This window comes from Globicephala melas, chromosome 7, assembly GCF_963455315.2.
Source record: "Globicephala melas chromosome 7, mGloMel1.2, whole genome shotgun sequence".
In the NCBI taxonomy this organism is placed as follows: domain Eukaryota; kingdom Metazoa; phylum Chordata; class Mammalia; order Artiodactyla; family Delphinidae; genus Globicephala; species Globicephala melas.
The window spans coordinates 7,285,967-7,302,672 of record NC_083320.1 but is presented as its reverse complement, the minus strand read 5'-3'; the positions used below and the strand labels follow the sequence as shown (position 1 = coordinate 7,302,672).

The window sequence follows — 16,706 nt, the reverse complement described above, 5'->3', positions numbered from 1 at the left end:
TTGAGTATCTACTGTGTACCTGGACAATGCCAGCTGCTGAGGATGCAAAGTTGAGTAATGCAGTATGTGTAATGGTTAAAAGCACGGGATTCCGTTAGCTTTTATCATCACCATCATCATCATGCCTTAAATTTGTTTCCTGCTCTCTGAAAGCTTATACTTTAGGGCTAAAATTATGGCTAAGGCACTCTGGAAAATGGTTTGGCACTTTCTGACAAAGTTAAACAAACATTTGCCACATAACCATCCATTTCATTCCTAGGTATTTACCCAAGTGAAATAAAAACCTTTGTTCACACAAATACCAGCATGTGAACATAGCAGCTTTATTCATAATCTCCCCAAATGGAAACAATCCAAATGTTCCTCAACTGGGGAATGGATGAACAAATATAGTGCATACATACAAGGAAATACTACTCAGCAATAAAAAAGAAGAAAGTACTGAAACATGCAACAGTGTGGCTGAATCTCAAATGTATGATGCTAAGTGAAAGCAGCCAGTCTCAAAAGGCTATATGCTCTATGGTTTTATCTATATGACATCATGAAGCGAAATTATAAGGAGAGAAAACAGAACAATGTTTTCAGGGGCTGGAAGTAGGTGTAAGGGCTGACTGCAAAGGATCGTTGGGGGAACTTTTGTGGGCAATAGGACTATTCTGTACCTTGATTTTAGTAGTAGTTATACACACCTGTATAAATGTGTCAAAAATTGCAAAGCTGCATACTAAAAATACTAAATTTACTATAGGTAAATTATACCATATATATAATTTTGTATATGTGTATTTTATACATATATAAAATTACCAGCACAGGTGGCATAGCATCAGAGATGTGGCATGTTAAGCCACATCAATAACACATGATTTAGGCTTCTAAAGATGAGCGGGAGTCATGCAGGTTGGTGAGAAATGGCGTAAGTGTTGGGAATGGCATCATGACAAGAGGGAACAGCATGTGCAAAGGCTAAAACAAATTAGCATATTTGAGGACCTTCATACATGGGCATATCCGGAGCATTAAATTAAGGGGACAGAGGAAGGGGAGGGGAGCAATGTGGGTGATTCTAGAGTTCAGGAGAATGGGACTGTGAAGGATCTGTTCAAGATTCTGTGTTTATAACAAGCTTCCAAGTGAGGCTGATACTGCTGGTCCGTTGATCACTTTGAGCAGCAAGAGACAGCATAAAGGTCAAGGGAGAATGTATTTCTGAAAGTAGGGAGTGGTCAATCACAATGAAGACAGGAAAACACTAAGTCAAGATGAGGACTGAAAAATTCCAGTTATCTACCTGTAGGTTGATGTGTCCTTAGAGCAAGCAATTGGTGGATGGGTCAGTATAGAAGCCACATTAGAACGGTCGATGATTGCTTGCCCGGTGTGGGAATCAGGAAAGTGCTTATACACACCTCTTTTGTGCTGTTTGGCTTTGAAAGGGAACAGAGAGGTAGGGAGGTTGTTGGAGGGGGAATTGGAGTTTTTAACATTAACTTTTAAGATGAAAGACATTTGAGTATTATTAAAAGCTAATGGGAAGGATCCCATAAATAAGAAAGAGGTTGGAGGCACAAGGAAAGAACGGGATGACCTGAGAAGAGTAGAGCTGCCAGATGTACCAAATAAAAATACAGGGTACCCGGACTTCCCTGGTGGCGCAGTGGTTAAGAATCCATCTGCCAATGTAGGGGACACAGGTTCGAGGCCTGGTCCAGGCAGATCCCACATGCCGCGGAGCAGCTAAACCCGTGCGCTACAACTACTGAAGCCCAGGCGCCTAGAGCCTGTGCTCCACAACAAGAGAAGCCACCGCAGTGAGAAGCCCACGCACCGCAATGAAGAGTAGCCCCTGCTCGCCACAACCAGAGAAAGCCCGCGCGCAGCAACGAAGACCAAACGCAGCCAAAAATAAAGTTAAATAAATAAATAAATTAATATAGAAAAAAATACAGGGCGCTCACTTAAATTTGAATTTCAGGAAAACGATGAATAATCTTTTAGTGTAAGTTATGTCCCTGATATCGCTGGTGGCCTGTATTTCATTTGGCAACCCCCAATTGGGAGATTTTTAGGTCAAAGAATTATAGTCCCGGATGCACTAGGACGGAGCTGGAGCTCTAAAGTCCTCCCCTGCTGTCACATTCCAAGAATCTAGAATGAATTCTCAGTTTTTCCGGAACCGTTAACAAGCAGACAAACTGCTTTGAACCTCAGCTTTTGTCACTTCCCTATTTTCTCTAGGATGGCAAACGGGCAGGAAAATGCTGGATGAAAACCTGTTTAAAAGTTCTGGTGTGGAAAATCAGCTCCTAAATGATGCAGAGCTTTTTGAACTGCCAATGGGCTCTGGATTGGGCGCAGAAGACGGTGAGTCACACGGCGCCTGGCCCAGCTCCAGCTCTGGACACCAACTCTACTCAACTCAAGGGCAGGCAGGGAGCGCCGGCCAAAGGACTCGTAGGCGCTTGCGCCCTGCCGCGGCCCCGCCCTCCTCCAGCCTGACATCCGGGGCTCGGGCAGGGGCGTGCCCGGGAAAGAAGGGAGGGAGGCTGCGGAAAGGAAGGATGTCGTGGGAGGCTGGAGAAAATGGGAGGGAGGGGAGGCGGGGCGAGGGCAGAGCAGGGGGCGTGGCGGAACGAGCACGCTGTCACGTGACGTGCGTGGGGACGTGTCGGCCATCTTGTGTTGTTGAGGCTGAGGACTGACTTGGGTTCTGAGAGACTCCCTGTCCCGGACCGCAGGTAACCAGTGACTCGGTCTCGCTCCCCAGCCCGGCTCCGCTCCGCGCCCCGGCTCCGCCGTTCCGCCTGGGTCTCCCGGGCCTGCCGCCCGCGCTCGCCTCCCCGCCGCTCTGGCCTGACCCGGCCCAGCCGCATGGACACCCCCAGGCCGCCCGGCAGTCGCCGCGGCCGGCTCGGGCGTCAGGCGAAGGGACAGTTCAGGTGCGGGGTCGGAGTGACTCCCCGGCCGGGGGCAAGCCGGGCCCGGGCGCGTCTCGGCTGCCGAGCTGGAGAGCCCCTTCTTCCGGGGCCCGTTGGCATCGCAGTGGGAGCCGAGGAGGGGAAGAGGGTGGTGGGATGGCCAGTGTCAGGCCGGCTTGCTTAGGGCCAGAGGGCTCGCCTTCTACTACCTGGTCCTCGGGGCCAGCCACCCGCCCAGCCTCGGGGTGCCCGGGGTAACAGCTGCTGCGGCCAGACAACTGTTCCTGCCCGCGCTCCTCCCCACACCTGGCCTCTGGGAGATGCGCCCTTGCCTTCCTCGCCGAGCATCTGCACTGGGGAGATTCCTTCCGTGGCGAGAGGACTGGGTCTGGACCAGGCCTGAAGCCAGGTGGATCCATGATCAGAACCTGGGACGGAGGTTGGGAAGGTAGAACCCATGGCAGCTTTGGGACCCGAACATTCACATTAGGTTGAAATGGGCATTAGCCTTAAGTGACAGTATTTCCCCACGAAGCACTCAGAATATTTCAGTTTTGTGGCTGAAACATAAACCAAGCGACCAGAGAAGGGGGGGTGTCAAGAAAGCAGGTTGTGTGACTGTGTTTGGGAAGCAGTAACGTTGCTTTGCATTTATCTAGCACTGTTGTTTTTGTTTAAATTTTTTCTTTCCTTGAAAGAGCACTTAAGCACACCTAATTTCTCTGTAAGAAAGGTAAGTATTTCAGTTTAACTTGCAAGAAATTGAGGAAGGGGCCAGAACCTGTGAGCAGATTCTTATCCAGTGTTGTATACCTTGGATTATACTTAGTCAATGTTAAATACCTTGGATTATAGGCAGTTTTGATTCCCAGTTTGTATGCATGGAAGATATCCTTTCCTTACATAGTATTTCCTTTTTAGAATCTAGTGATTTTCTAGATTAAAAAAAAATTGTCATCCTTTCTGAACATTAACTTTCATCTTTCTAATATTTGCAGCTCTGGCCTTTCAGAGTTTGTCTGTTTTGGTTAGAACACAAAGCGTTGTCTCATTTGTTGGTGTTTTTATGTGTTTTAACTAGTGTAGCAGCTTTCAGAGTGCTCAAATTGGAATATGTACTTTCCTGTTACATCAAATGTTACCTCAGTAGAAGACACTAGAAAAAAAAAGTAAAAGTGGTATGTATCTGGAGAAATGTCACACAGTCTTTTCGACATTTACTACTGGGGAATACAATGGTGATGGTGGTGATTCACTAGAAAAGAAAGGACTTTGAACCTTTTCTATACCGGACAAAGCATTTTTGGATTTTGAGACTGAAGAGGGAGAAGGGACTATATGCTTCCATTCATTTATTCTTTCATTTGTGCATTTGTTTGAAGAATATCGAGATCCTACTACACTGGTGGGTGCTGGAAGCAAAACAGACCAAAAATTCCTGTTTCCATGAAGCTCATTCCTAGACAGATAAATACATACTTAGGTAAGATATATAGTGTAGTGATAAGTGATGTGGGAAAAAAATGAGACAGGGTAATAGGATAATAGGGAGCTGGGGGAGGGTTAATTTTAGGAGGAGTGCCCTGGGAACGCCATAGGGAGAAGCTAATATTTGAGGGAAGACCTGACACAGGTAAAGGATCTATTCCTGTGGCTCTCTGGAGGAGAAATGCTCCAGGCTAGGGAAGCGAGGGCAAAGACCCTGAGGCAGAAACTGAAGTGGGAGCAGATCGTGTGTGGCTGGGAAGAGTATGGAGGCTAAGCCTAGCCAGAGAGGCATGATCACTAGGGAACCTAGTAGGAAGTGTGTACCCAGCTCACTGGTTCTAAGATGAGTGGGGTTATTCAGTTGCCCTGGAGTCTTCTTCCACACCTCTTTCCTCCAACATGACACCCTTCCCCTCCCCCAATTTGGAAAATTCAGGATGCTCATATAATGTATTTCAGGAAATTGTCATGAAATAGCTTTCTCAAAAGTAAAAGTTTTTAAATGAGATTGATGATAAAAGGATTTTTCAAAAGAAATTGCTTTCTAAGAAGAGGATCTTTGAATTACTTCAGAATATTTGAAAATGTAGGGAAATGAATTTCCTTTGAAATTTAGACACAGGTCATTAAGGAATATAACCTGGAAGAAGTGTATTAACTCACGTTGTTTTTAATGGTAAAGAATTCCTCTTAATGATTTCTGTGTTGTCCAGCCTAGTTTTAAGTTCCTCAGGGACTGTTCAACTAACTTGTTTGTATATCTTTTATATCATTTTACACGTGTAGAACTTTCTGTGCTGAGTTTTTTATTCCTCAGCTTTGACCTTTCAGACTAGTTCTTCAATTAATTTTATACTAGTAGACTTTTTCTTGGAAAAAATTTTTTTATGATTTTCTTTCAACTTATCTCCATATTCTTATTACTGAGCTTTCATAAATGTCCTCTTTCATTTTAATTCATCTGAGGAATTTAATATTTTGGCTTTGAAATGCTTTTGTTGGTGAGTTGCATATATGAAAAAGAATTTGTCTTGGCTTGCCTGAAAATCATGAGAAGTTAGGAATTGCGACTTCAGGGTGTGAGTGGAGCTCCTTGGCCAAGAGGAGGCATAGTGATGCTAGTGAGGAGATAGTGTTTTAACGAATTGCATTTCTCTCTCTTGTTCCTTTGGTGAGTTTTTGAAATCACAGTTCCAAATTATAATGTGTTTGATGTCATATCAGCTCATTTGTTCTCATGACTCTGCGTTTTAGTATTCCATATGTCTATATTTTTGTTGACCTTCACACTGGAAGATGACACTATTGATAGTGATTGCTATCTGGGAGAACCATTTTGGGTGACCAGATTATTACTGTCCTGTTTATCCTTGCCCTTCTAAAGGATCTTTGATTTGTTCCATTTTTTAAGACTGACTTCATTTGCCATTCTCTGTTAGCCCCTGACGACTAAATTTTCAGTACTGTTTTATTCTATTTCTTATAGATTATAGTGAGACCAGTCTCATTAGGTTGAATCTACAGCCTATGTTGGTGTTAATCCAGGTATATTAGAGGCAAGTTCAATGTCTGTTTTCTTCAGCAGTTCTAATAGACTTAACATTATTTGGTGATTGTTGTAAAACTCTGAACCCAAGTTTTTTTTTCGTCCTTAACCCCCACTAGGATTTTATGGTGATTAAGTCCTAATATTTCCATTCATTTTTAATGCCCTGAAGAATTGCATGTCTTTAAAAATATAAGTAGATTTTTATTCCACAGTCAAGTACTTATAGTTAGACTCCTAATATTTCTTGACCAGGATAGCATTTTATCATTTTTTATGCTCTCAGATAACTGAGAAATATATTAGATTAATTATATAGGAATACAGAATGATACCTTTGTTGGATTGCCCATAATTTTATTTGAGGTTGATGGAGAAGAGGGGAGAGGTTTGAAAAACAAAAGGATATTCTCTTTTTTAAAAATAAATTTATTTATTTTATTTATTTATTTTTGGCTGAGTTGGGTCTTCGTTGCTGCGCTCATTGTGGTGGCGTTCTCATTGTGTGCGTTCTCTTCGCTGCTGCGTTCTCATTGTGGTGGCTTCTCTAGTTGCGGAGTACGGGCTCTAGGCGCGCGGGCTCTAGGCACGTGGGCTTCAGTGTTTGTGGCACGCAGGCTCGGTAGTTGTGGCTTACGGTCTCTAGAGTGCAGGCTTAGTAGTTGTGGTGTACAGGCTTAGTTGCTCCGCGGCATGTGGGATCTTCCCGGACCAGGGATCCAACCCGTGTCCCCTGCATTGGCAGGCGGATTCACAACCACTGCACCACCAGGGAAGCCCCAAGAATATTCTCTTAAGTGGCCAAAATTAATTTTATAAAAATAGTTTCAAAGTATGATACACTTCCTTACCTCAAGTAATTAAGGAACACAATTTTATATTTTCTTGGTAACTACAGAGTTTCATTGAAATTGAACTTTATTTATAATAATAGGAGATACCCTAGAGCTTATTCTCTTGAGTTAGGCCCAGAGAAGAGTTTTTATTACCTAGTTCTCCCCTCTTTTGCTTCTGCTTGCTCTTATAAAAAGTAGAGTGCAGGACTTCCCTGGTGGCATAGTGGTTAGGAATCCGCCTGCCAATGCTTGGGGACGTGGGTTCAAGCCCTGGTCCGGGAAGAGCCCATCTGCTGCAGAGCAGCTAAGCCCACGTGCCACAAGTACTGAGCCTGCGCTATAGAGCCCACGAGCCTAGAGCCTGTGCTCGCTGCAACTAGAGAAAGCCCACGAGCAACAACGAAGACCCAACGCAGCCAAAAAATAAAAAGTAGAGTGCAGTGGATAAAGTTGGATGACCTTTTGGACATTGTAACATGGCTCCTTTTTTGAAAAATTAAATCAGAGGTGGAAGTGGCTTTTTCAAGTTGCTTTCTTGCTGTTAGTAAAATTGTCAACTTTAATTTTTAGTTACTGTTTTTTGACTTTTTAGTAGCAGCCTTCAAAGCATCATTTGATTTTAGCTAAGAAATCACTTAGAGCTGTTGTTTCAGTCCACTCCTTGTCACTTGAAATGTCACCATCTTGTGGATTTTTAAGATATTGTCTCATCAGAGCATTAAAAGAAGGTTGTGATTTTGCAGCTGAAAGCACATCTGGAGCTTTGCTCCTTGGACGTTTTGGCACTGGTCACACCTTGGGGCTCATTGATTATTTGCATAAGATACATGCTGTATTGACGTCTTGCTAGCTGTCATTTTTCTATCAGATATGTTAAAAAAGTTAATACCAAATCCCTGTAATGTAGTTTTGGATGAAAACCCTAAATAATCATTTCCTGAAACCCTACGGTGGTGCTCATTTTTTAGTTTCATCAGAATCACTTAGAACTTCGGTTAAAAATATATATTTTTCAGTCCCATTCCAGAGCTACTGAGAGAGACGCTTTAGATGTTAGGACAGGGTATATAGATTATAAGTATATCAGGTGATTCTAATATTTTAACCAGGTTTGGAATCCATTTCTTGTAAAGCATATTCATGATAAAAATTACGTTTCTAACGTTTCCTAAGAGATTGCTGAGTTATTTACTTTAATACTTTTATTATTTGCAGTGTTAAAAGGACCTGAATAAAGTCTGCTCAAACCTCCTGCTGTGAACCAGCAGAACTTTTGAACCAGGTGAGTTTTGAAGGGAAGCACAAAGCCTGAGGGCTTATGCAAACAGATAATTTTTGCTTTTAAGGCTCCGGTTATTTTTGTCCTATTATTTCTCCTGAAGTTATAGATAGAAACAACTTCTCTGGTACCACTCAGATCCCTTATGAACCGTGAGAATAATCATACCCTTTCTGCATTGATCCTGGTGTGAATTTGTGTCTTAAATTGTCATAATGATTTTTTGATGGTATGAAACAGGAAGAGGAGTGCTTTGAGGGGAAGGGTAAGGAGGTACCTGAAGGCACCCAAGAGCAGCTGGCTTCATGAAGGACATGAACCAGAAACCCCATGGGAAGCATTCAGGAGACACGGTGGTCCAGAGAGCACTTTTCTCCTTGCTGGCTAGTAGGTGTCATCTCTTGTCTCTTTATATCTTGCTTTAGTTGTCTTTCCACACTCTGGTCTTTTCTGCTTTAACAAAAACAGAAGAAAATTGCTACTTCATTCTTGGAGCCACATAGAAACTCAAGCTCTAGTGCCACTAGCCAACTGGTTATTAGCTCAGTGTCCCCACTTCAGATTCCTGGGAGGGAAAATTTGATTGGTTGAACTTGGTCCAAATTTCCATTATTGGTCCAATTAGTGTGGCCATGGGGTTGGGGTCTTGAAAGGTCCCACTCCTAAGAGTGGGGGCAGGTCTCAGAGGAGGTGGAATGTAGCCTTTTTGAGGCAGAATCCCACAGAAGCTTCTAGATGTTTTTCCTTTTCCTAGAAAAATGCCTGTATTCTTGTCAGTTTCAATTTCCATGTCCTGAAGAGTTAAAATATATGCGTATCTTTTCGGTGAATGAGGCCTAGTAGGTCTCACCAAGCATTCTTGGAACTTCCTAGTGCAGTGTTTAACAAACCTTCTCGATTTGGGGGTTCAGAGGACCATCTAGAGTAAAGGCTTAGTAAATGAACATAAGCAAATAAGACACTTAGTTTGTGGAAAAATTCATTGTTTATTTATTTTTCATTGATTGCTGTTAAAATTTTAATTTCTGTGTACTTTTTACAGTATTAAGTAACACTTGATTATGAGGAAGCCATAGAGAATTTGAAGGGTAGGACTTCTATATATGAATCTATATTCACATTATTTGAATGGTAGCAGGGACTTTCACTTTTGGGAAAGGATCAGGGAGACAGTATAAACTTTTGTATTACATGTTTTTGTATACTAGAATTATTAGGTAATATTGAGGCAAACTTTTAAAAAAATTATTTATTTTTGGCTGTGTTGGATCTTCCTTGCTGGGTGCGTGCTTTCTCTAGTGGCGGCCAGCTCCTCATTGCGTTGGCTTTTCTTGTAGCGGAGCATGGGCTCTAGGCACACGGGCTTCTGTAGTTGTGGCTCGCGGGCTCTAGAGCGCAGGCTCAGTAGTTGTGGTGCACAGGCTTTGTTGCTCCGCGGCATGTGGGAACTTCCCAGATCAGGGCTTGAACCCTTGTATCCTGCATTGGCAGGCAGATTCTTAACCACTGCGCCACCAGGGAAGCCCTGCAAACTTTTTTTTTTAATGGAGCATTTTGAAGTTCTCTTTATTTTTGTTTGTAGCTTGTATGTACTTGGTAGCATCTAATTGCTTAAGTCATTTTTTATAACTCACATCTTGTTATGTTAGTATATCAGTGTATCCAGATTTTGACGCAAAGCATAGGAATTATTAATCAGAGTGATCTATTATAGAATGATGTATGGAATGACAGACCACAGATGTGACCTCCTATGATTTTTTTTTTCCAGCCAAGGTTTCTTTAGCAGATTGCAGCTAAATTGATTTATAAGGTGGAAGAGTCCTTTCTCATGTTGTACATATTCTTTAATCTGGATGTTGAGGTAAAGCATATGTAGGGCTTTGTGAGGCTTAAAAAGATTTCCACACCATCAGTGTAAAACTTTCACAGGCTCTGGGCATCCCTCTCTGGAAAAGATTGGCTTGTGGTGAGATTATCAAATGATATGGTAATGTTTATGGCATTGTAATTTTTCCTTGAATAGTTAAGTGGTTGCTAATTTTATTCTCCTTTCACCAAAAGGGGGGAAAAAAGAGAAACATTTATATATTGTTCAGAAGCAGTGGGGAGAATGGCAGTAACAGTAATAGCTTTTTCTTGTAGTGATATTGTGGCCAGTATGTTCTTTGGGAACAAAGCTCCTTTTATTCTAGTTGTCCTGAACCTGGAGGAAGTCTTGGGAGCTCTGGCCACTTCAGTATTGGTCCTTTGCTTGCAGAGACTGACAAAGAATTGGCAGAGGTACTGTCTTGGTACTTAATAATTGGCAAATCATGGCTCAGTCCTTGAAGAGATGGTTACATCCAGATTTCATGATTAGCCCCTTGGGAATTGAGATGTTGTTACCCAAATCGTGGCCAGTTGAGTAACTGGATGAAGCCATCTTGCAAGATCAGTGGGTCAGAGAGCCTTAATTCATGTTCTGGAATCTGACACTCTTTATGTAATCTTTCATATTACTTCTGTCATTGTTAATGAAGTTTCTGATAGTGTGTTATGAGAAGATATACTCTTCCTCAACTAGAGAGCTCACTGTATTGCTTAAGTGAGTGATGCAGAGGGGTAGAAGTTGGAGGATAGTGGAAAAGAGAAGGAGATTGGAAAAAGGAGAAAAAGGACTTCCACAAAATGAATTCCCCTGAAAATTGCAAGGAAATGGGGCAAAAAAAAAAAAGGTAACCATGCAGTTTTGAGCACTATGTCAGTATGTAGAGAAAAAGCTTGTGGCTATTAAGCAGAGAAATGTAGGTTTAATTTTCTGTCATTTACTACCTGTAACTTTAGATAAATAAGTTAACCTCTTGGAGGCTTATTTTCCTTACTGTAAAGTATATCCCATGGTGATTTGGGAATTAAAAGTAAAATGCCCAATACAATGCCTGGCACATAGTAGATAAATGGTAGCGGTTACGATTGTTACTGCTATGTAAATAGATACATTTTGATTGTAAAGTGTCATCTTTATAATTTGAATAGAGGCCTTGGTGGGTTCTGTTTTTAAGTCTTCTGTCTTTTTTTTTGTTTTCAATCCAGCAAATATTTGAATACCTTCTTCGTTCCAGGTGCTGGGCTAGCCATAGTGGTGAGCAAAACACCTGTCTTCATGGGACTTACATCCTAGTGGTAGAGGCAGTCAGAAGTCCTATAAGTAAATTTCAAAATGTGGAAAGTTTCTCTGTCCTTGGAAAAGATACATTTTTAAAACCCTAGATATTCTTTGAATAAGTGTCCTATTTGGATCTTGGTGTTCTTGTTGTTAGGGATATTTTATGCCTCTTGATATGCTTTCCAGGGTATGTGTGTTCGTTTTATGTTAATTTATGTATTTCTTTTATTTGTCATTTTTTCCTCTTTCTCTGAGATAGATGTTCGCAACTTTTTATCTTAGGACTCCTTTACCTTCTTAAGAGTTAGAGGACCCCAAAGAGCTTTTGATTTTTCAGTTATATCTATCTTTATGAGATTGAGAAATTTAAAATGGTTTATTAATTTATTTAAAAATAGCAATAGTTTCTTTACATGTTAACATAAATATATTTTTAATGAAAAATACCTATTTTCTAAAACATTTCTAAAAAAATTTGCTGAGAAGAGTGACACTGTTTTACCTTTCACAAATTGCTTTTTATGACTTGCTTTGTAGAAGGCAGCTGGATTCTCACAGCTGCTTCTGCATTCAACCCGTTGCTGTTTATTGTATTAGTTGAAGTCTGTGCAGGAGATTTATCCTCACAGAGATGTGTATGTAGTTGGAAAAGGGAGGAATATTTTAAGAGCTTTTTCAGATTATTGCAGATTTTCTTTGATATTACACTAAAATTAGACAAGTAGTAGTTTATAAAGGTTAGTTGCAATGTGAAATTTGAATTATATCAGTGCACTTTTATATTACATTACATTAAAATCTGTTGGTTTATCTTGTGCATTAAATGGATATTTTATATTATGCAGTATCAAAAAAACACATTCATTAATATCAACATCCATCAGAAAAGCCGTTACTTATTGGAAAGTATAAGTACTAGAAAAACTCGTCAAGCTCATGGTAATGAATAGAAGTTTTCTAAAATTTTAACTTTTGCTTGAAAGCTCAAGTTTTATAATTGGCAACAAGTACTATCAATTGTTTTCCTTAAAGTGACAGTCTTGTTTCATTCATTTTTGGAAAAAAGGTCTGCTATATACCCAGGTCTGGATAATTTAATTTGTGTGTCAGCTCTTTCAAATCAATATGATGTTTCATGAGCAGAAGCAGTTAGCTGTCACATAAATGCTTTTCTTTGAGACTTTGGTGTGCAGCTGAAGTGCTTTATGTGTACTTCTCATTTCATCACGTTAAGAATATTAGAAAGCTGTGTACACAGGGACCAGGATTAATAAAAATTAATAGTTTTTACTGCTTTATAAAGGGCATTGTTAAGTAAACCTGGCTTTTTTTCCTCTCTTGTGAATATATGGCACATGGCAGTGAAGACTACTGTAGTTTGGTGCCATTAATTTGAATGGTGCTAAGGTGCCAGCAGTTTTACCCATGATTAGTGCAGTGCCAACATAGTGAAAAATGCGAAGAATATCTTAGTATTAACAGTTTTGCCATCTTGGATATCTTGAAAGTGTTTTGGGGAATTGCTGCTCTGGGGAGTGGAACATTTTTCAGTATTACATTTATATATATTGATATTACGTTGACTTTTTAAAAAGAGTTTTCAAAAAAAAAGGAGTTGTTTGAAATAGAAACTGGAATAAACATATCATTGAGGATTTTTAGATTTCAGTGAGGGTTTTTAATTCTGGGTAGATACAAATTTATTCATAAGTTGCAATCAGTTATAAAATACTCTTCTAAAATGGTCCCATAAAAATAGTCTTCTGCACCAGCGCTGTCCCACAGAATTTTCTGCTGTGATGGAAATGTTCTATAAATCTGCACTGTCAAATACTGCAGCCACTAGCCACATGTGACTGTGGAGCACTTGACATGTGGTTAGTGTGACTGAGGGAATCGCATTTTTTAAAATGTAAAAAACCTTTACTTTTTTATTACAACTCAAGTCCTCTTATTTTTACAGGTTTTATTTTTAAGAACAGTTTTAGATTCACAGAGAAATTGAGAAGATAGTACAGAGAGCTCCCATGTATACCACACCCAGGTTTTGTATTGTTAACGTCCTATGTTACTGTTGTCCATTTGTTACAATTAGTTAGCCAGTATTGCTTATTAACTAAGTCCATAGTTTATTCAGATTTCCTTAGTTTTCCTGAGTTTATTTTTCTATGTCAGGATCCCATCCAGGACATCCCATTACATTTAGTCAGTTATCCATAGGCTCCTCTTGGCTGTGATAGTTTCTCAGACTTCCCTGTTTTTAACAATCTTGACAGTTTTGAGGAGTATTGATTAAGCGTTCTGTAGAATGCCTCCCTGTTGGAATTTGTGTGATTTTTTTCTCCTGGTTATGGGTCATGGGTTTTTGGGAGGAAGACCACAGAGGCAAAGTGCCATTTTCATCACATCATATCAAGAGCATATACTGATTTATAACTGTTAATATTGATTGATTATCACTGTTAACATTAACTTTGATACTTGGTTGACTTTCATACTTTGTCAGGTTTGTCCACTGTAAAGTTACTCTCTTCCCTCCCCCACAAGGAACTAGATTTTAAATTTTAATTAATTTAACTTGATATAGACCCATACGGTTAATGGGTACTATGTAAGATGGCACAGTTCTAGAGAGTGTTTCTCAGTTTTAAATATTATCCAAAACTTTATTTAACATCAATTTTAATAGATTTAAAGAAAGGCAGTTTAACATAAAAGAAATATAAAATGTTAGTCTTGAAATGCATTGCTTTTTGAGGGAGGCAGTCTGCTTTTAGTAAGCTTAGTCTTTTTAAAAATTAACTTTCTGAGGTTTAATTTATATACAATAAAATACCTTCATTTTAAGTATACTTGTATTAAGTGTACATCTTGATGAGTTTTGACAAGTGTATATACTTATGGGACCAAAACCACAGTCAAGATAGGTAACATTTTCATCACTCCCAGAACTTTCCTCCTTCTTTTTTGCAGTCATTTCCCCTTTCCCACCACTGATTTGTTTTCTGTGACTATAGATAATTTTGCCTCTTCTACAATTTTATATAAATGGAATTATTCAGTATGTATTCTTTTTGGGTCTGGCTTCTTTTGCTCAGCGTAATATTTGTGATACATCCATGTTGCGGCATGTATCAGTAATTAGGTGTGTTTATTGATGAGGATATTCCAAGGTATGGTCATTATAATGGTGTTTATCCATTTATCTTGCTTTGTGGCTGTTAGGAATAAAGTTGACCTTAGTTTCATGGCAATGGGTAGTGATTCAGACTGTTTTGGATTGCAGTGTTTATTTCAACACTGTAAATTAGGAATTTAAATTCTTTTTAGGATGAGGAGAAAAGCCAACAGAGCATCTATAATTTTTTTGAAGATATTCCATGAAAAGGATAATTAACATAGAAATAAATAGTATTTTGCAAAGTTTCACATAAAAATGTGCGATCCAGAGAGATGTAGACAATTCTGGCTTCCTGGGGTGTGAGGGGAGTTCTTTGTCAGTTCTTTTTTTTTTTTTTTTGCGGTACGTGGGCCTCTCACTGTTGTGACCTCTCCTGTTGCGGAGCACAGGCTCCAGACGCACAGGCCCAGCGGCCATGGCTCACAGGCCCAGCCACTCCGTGGCATGTGGGATCTTCCCAGACCAGGGCACGAACCCATGTCCCCTGCATCGGCAGGTGGACTCTCAACCACTGCGCCACCAGGGAAGTCCTGTCAGTTCTTTAAGATAAATGTTTAGTAATAAAGTGAATAATGGAAGCCTGATTTTGTTCCATGAAGTTTTATCATTAGTAGATATGTTAACAGATCGTATTTTAAAAATTATTTTTAAAAGTTTGCATGTTTAAAAATGAAGACATCTGGTATTGTCATACAGATGGGTGCAGAAGGAAAATGTGTTTTCTGCTATAATAGATGGGAGGAGAATTTCCTCTTATTTTTGTACCTTAAAATTGTTTTTTTAAACCGGGTTAACGTTCCAAAGAAGTTAACTTTCTTTGACATTTATGTTTGGGCTGTAAAAATATTTCAAACGGGAGGTCTTGTGGATGTTAAGATACACATTGTTGTTAAAGTAATTGAAGAATATTACTGCAAATTATGGAAATAGAAAAAAGTCATTAATCCCACCTCATGAACATTTCTTTATTTTTATGTTCTCTTTGTCTATTTATGACATAGTTGGCCCTCTGTATCCATGGGTTCCATATTCTTGGATGTGGAAGGCTGAGTGTAAAGGATTTGAGCATCCCTGGATTTTGGTATCCACAGAGGGTCTTGGAACCAGTCCCCCTCGGGTACCAAGGGTTGACTGTATGTATAATTATACTTTTGTGTGCAGACATTATTGTACCTGTAGTCTGTTGAGTGAATGTGCTGTTTTTACAAGATTGCTTACTGTCTTATACAATTATAAGTGATGTGCTATATGTGGTTCCCCTCTCATGGTTGGACCTTTTCTTTTCATTGTTTCACTTAGCCTTTTTCTGAAGTTTGAAAAAAATGCATCTGAGACCTACATATTTTAGCCTAGTGACTGAGTCTTGGTTCATTTGAATGTGGACTTGTTTATGGTCTTAAAAGAGTCGACAGATATACAGATTATTTTATCAAGATAGTGGTACAAAAATTTTTTAACGACAGAAATTTAAGTAGGGAGTGAATTTAATATTTATCAGAAGATTTGCATTTAAAATAGTTTTGTTTCATGTCTATTAAAATATTTTTAATCGTACTTGGTTTTTTTCCCTCTAGCTAAATCATTTATGGTTTATTTTAACCTTTTTAAAATTGAGGTATAAGATATAGTAAATATGTGCACAAATCTGAAGTGTATAGTTGGAAATTTCTTTTTAAAAGATTTATTATTTATTTATTTAATTTATTTTTGGCTGCATCAGATCTTAGTTGCGGTGTGCGGGATCTTCGTTGTGACACGCGGGCTTCTCTCTAGTTGTGGCGTGCGGGTTTTCTCTTCTCTAGTTGTAGTGAGTGGGTTCCAGGGCACGTGGGCTCTGTAGTTTGCAGTGTGCGAGCTCAGTAGTTGTGGCATGTGGGCTTGGTTGCCCTGCAGCACGTGGGATCTTAGTTCCCTGACCAGGGATCGAACCCGCGTCCCTGCATTGTAAGGCACATTCTTTACCACTGGACCACCAGGTAAGTCCTTGGAAAATTTTTTACATGTGCATATAGTGCTGTAGTCACCACCTAAATCAAGATAGTGAGCATTTCTAGCACCCCAAAAGATTCCGTTGTCTTCTTCCCAGTAAGTAGTCCCTACTTCCATGGTGAGCAGTGTTCTGACATCTGTCAAAATTGATTATTTTGCCTGTTGAACATTATAGGAATCATATAGTATATATTCTTTGGTGACTGGCTTCTTTTGCTGGATACAGTGTCTGAGATTCATGTAATATTGTTGCAGTTATCAGTAGTTGGTTCTTTTCTTTTTTGTTGGTGAGTATTTTGTTGTGTAAATATACTA

General features: G+C 39.7%; 1 protein-coding gene across 3 annotated transcripts in view; it reads left to right on the top strand.

Annotated features, from left to right (window-relative positions):
- The first annotated feature begins 2,646 nt into the window (after positions 1–2,646).
- The window catches only part of GIGYF2 (GRB10 interacting GYF protein 2), a 124,885-nt gene continuing 110,825 nt past the window's right edge, over positions 2,647–16,706 (top strand). For 2 of the 3 annotated variants that reach the window (XM_060301733.2, XM_060301731.2), the window contains exons 1-2: positions 2,648–2,744; positions 8,010–8,076. The gene's annotated coding sequence lies outside the window, so the exon portion shown is untranslated. Of the gene's footprint in view, positions 2,745–8,009; positions 8,077–16,706 lie in introns of all 3 variants that reach the window. The other variant, XM_060301732.2, reaches the window with a different exon arrangement.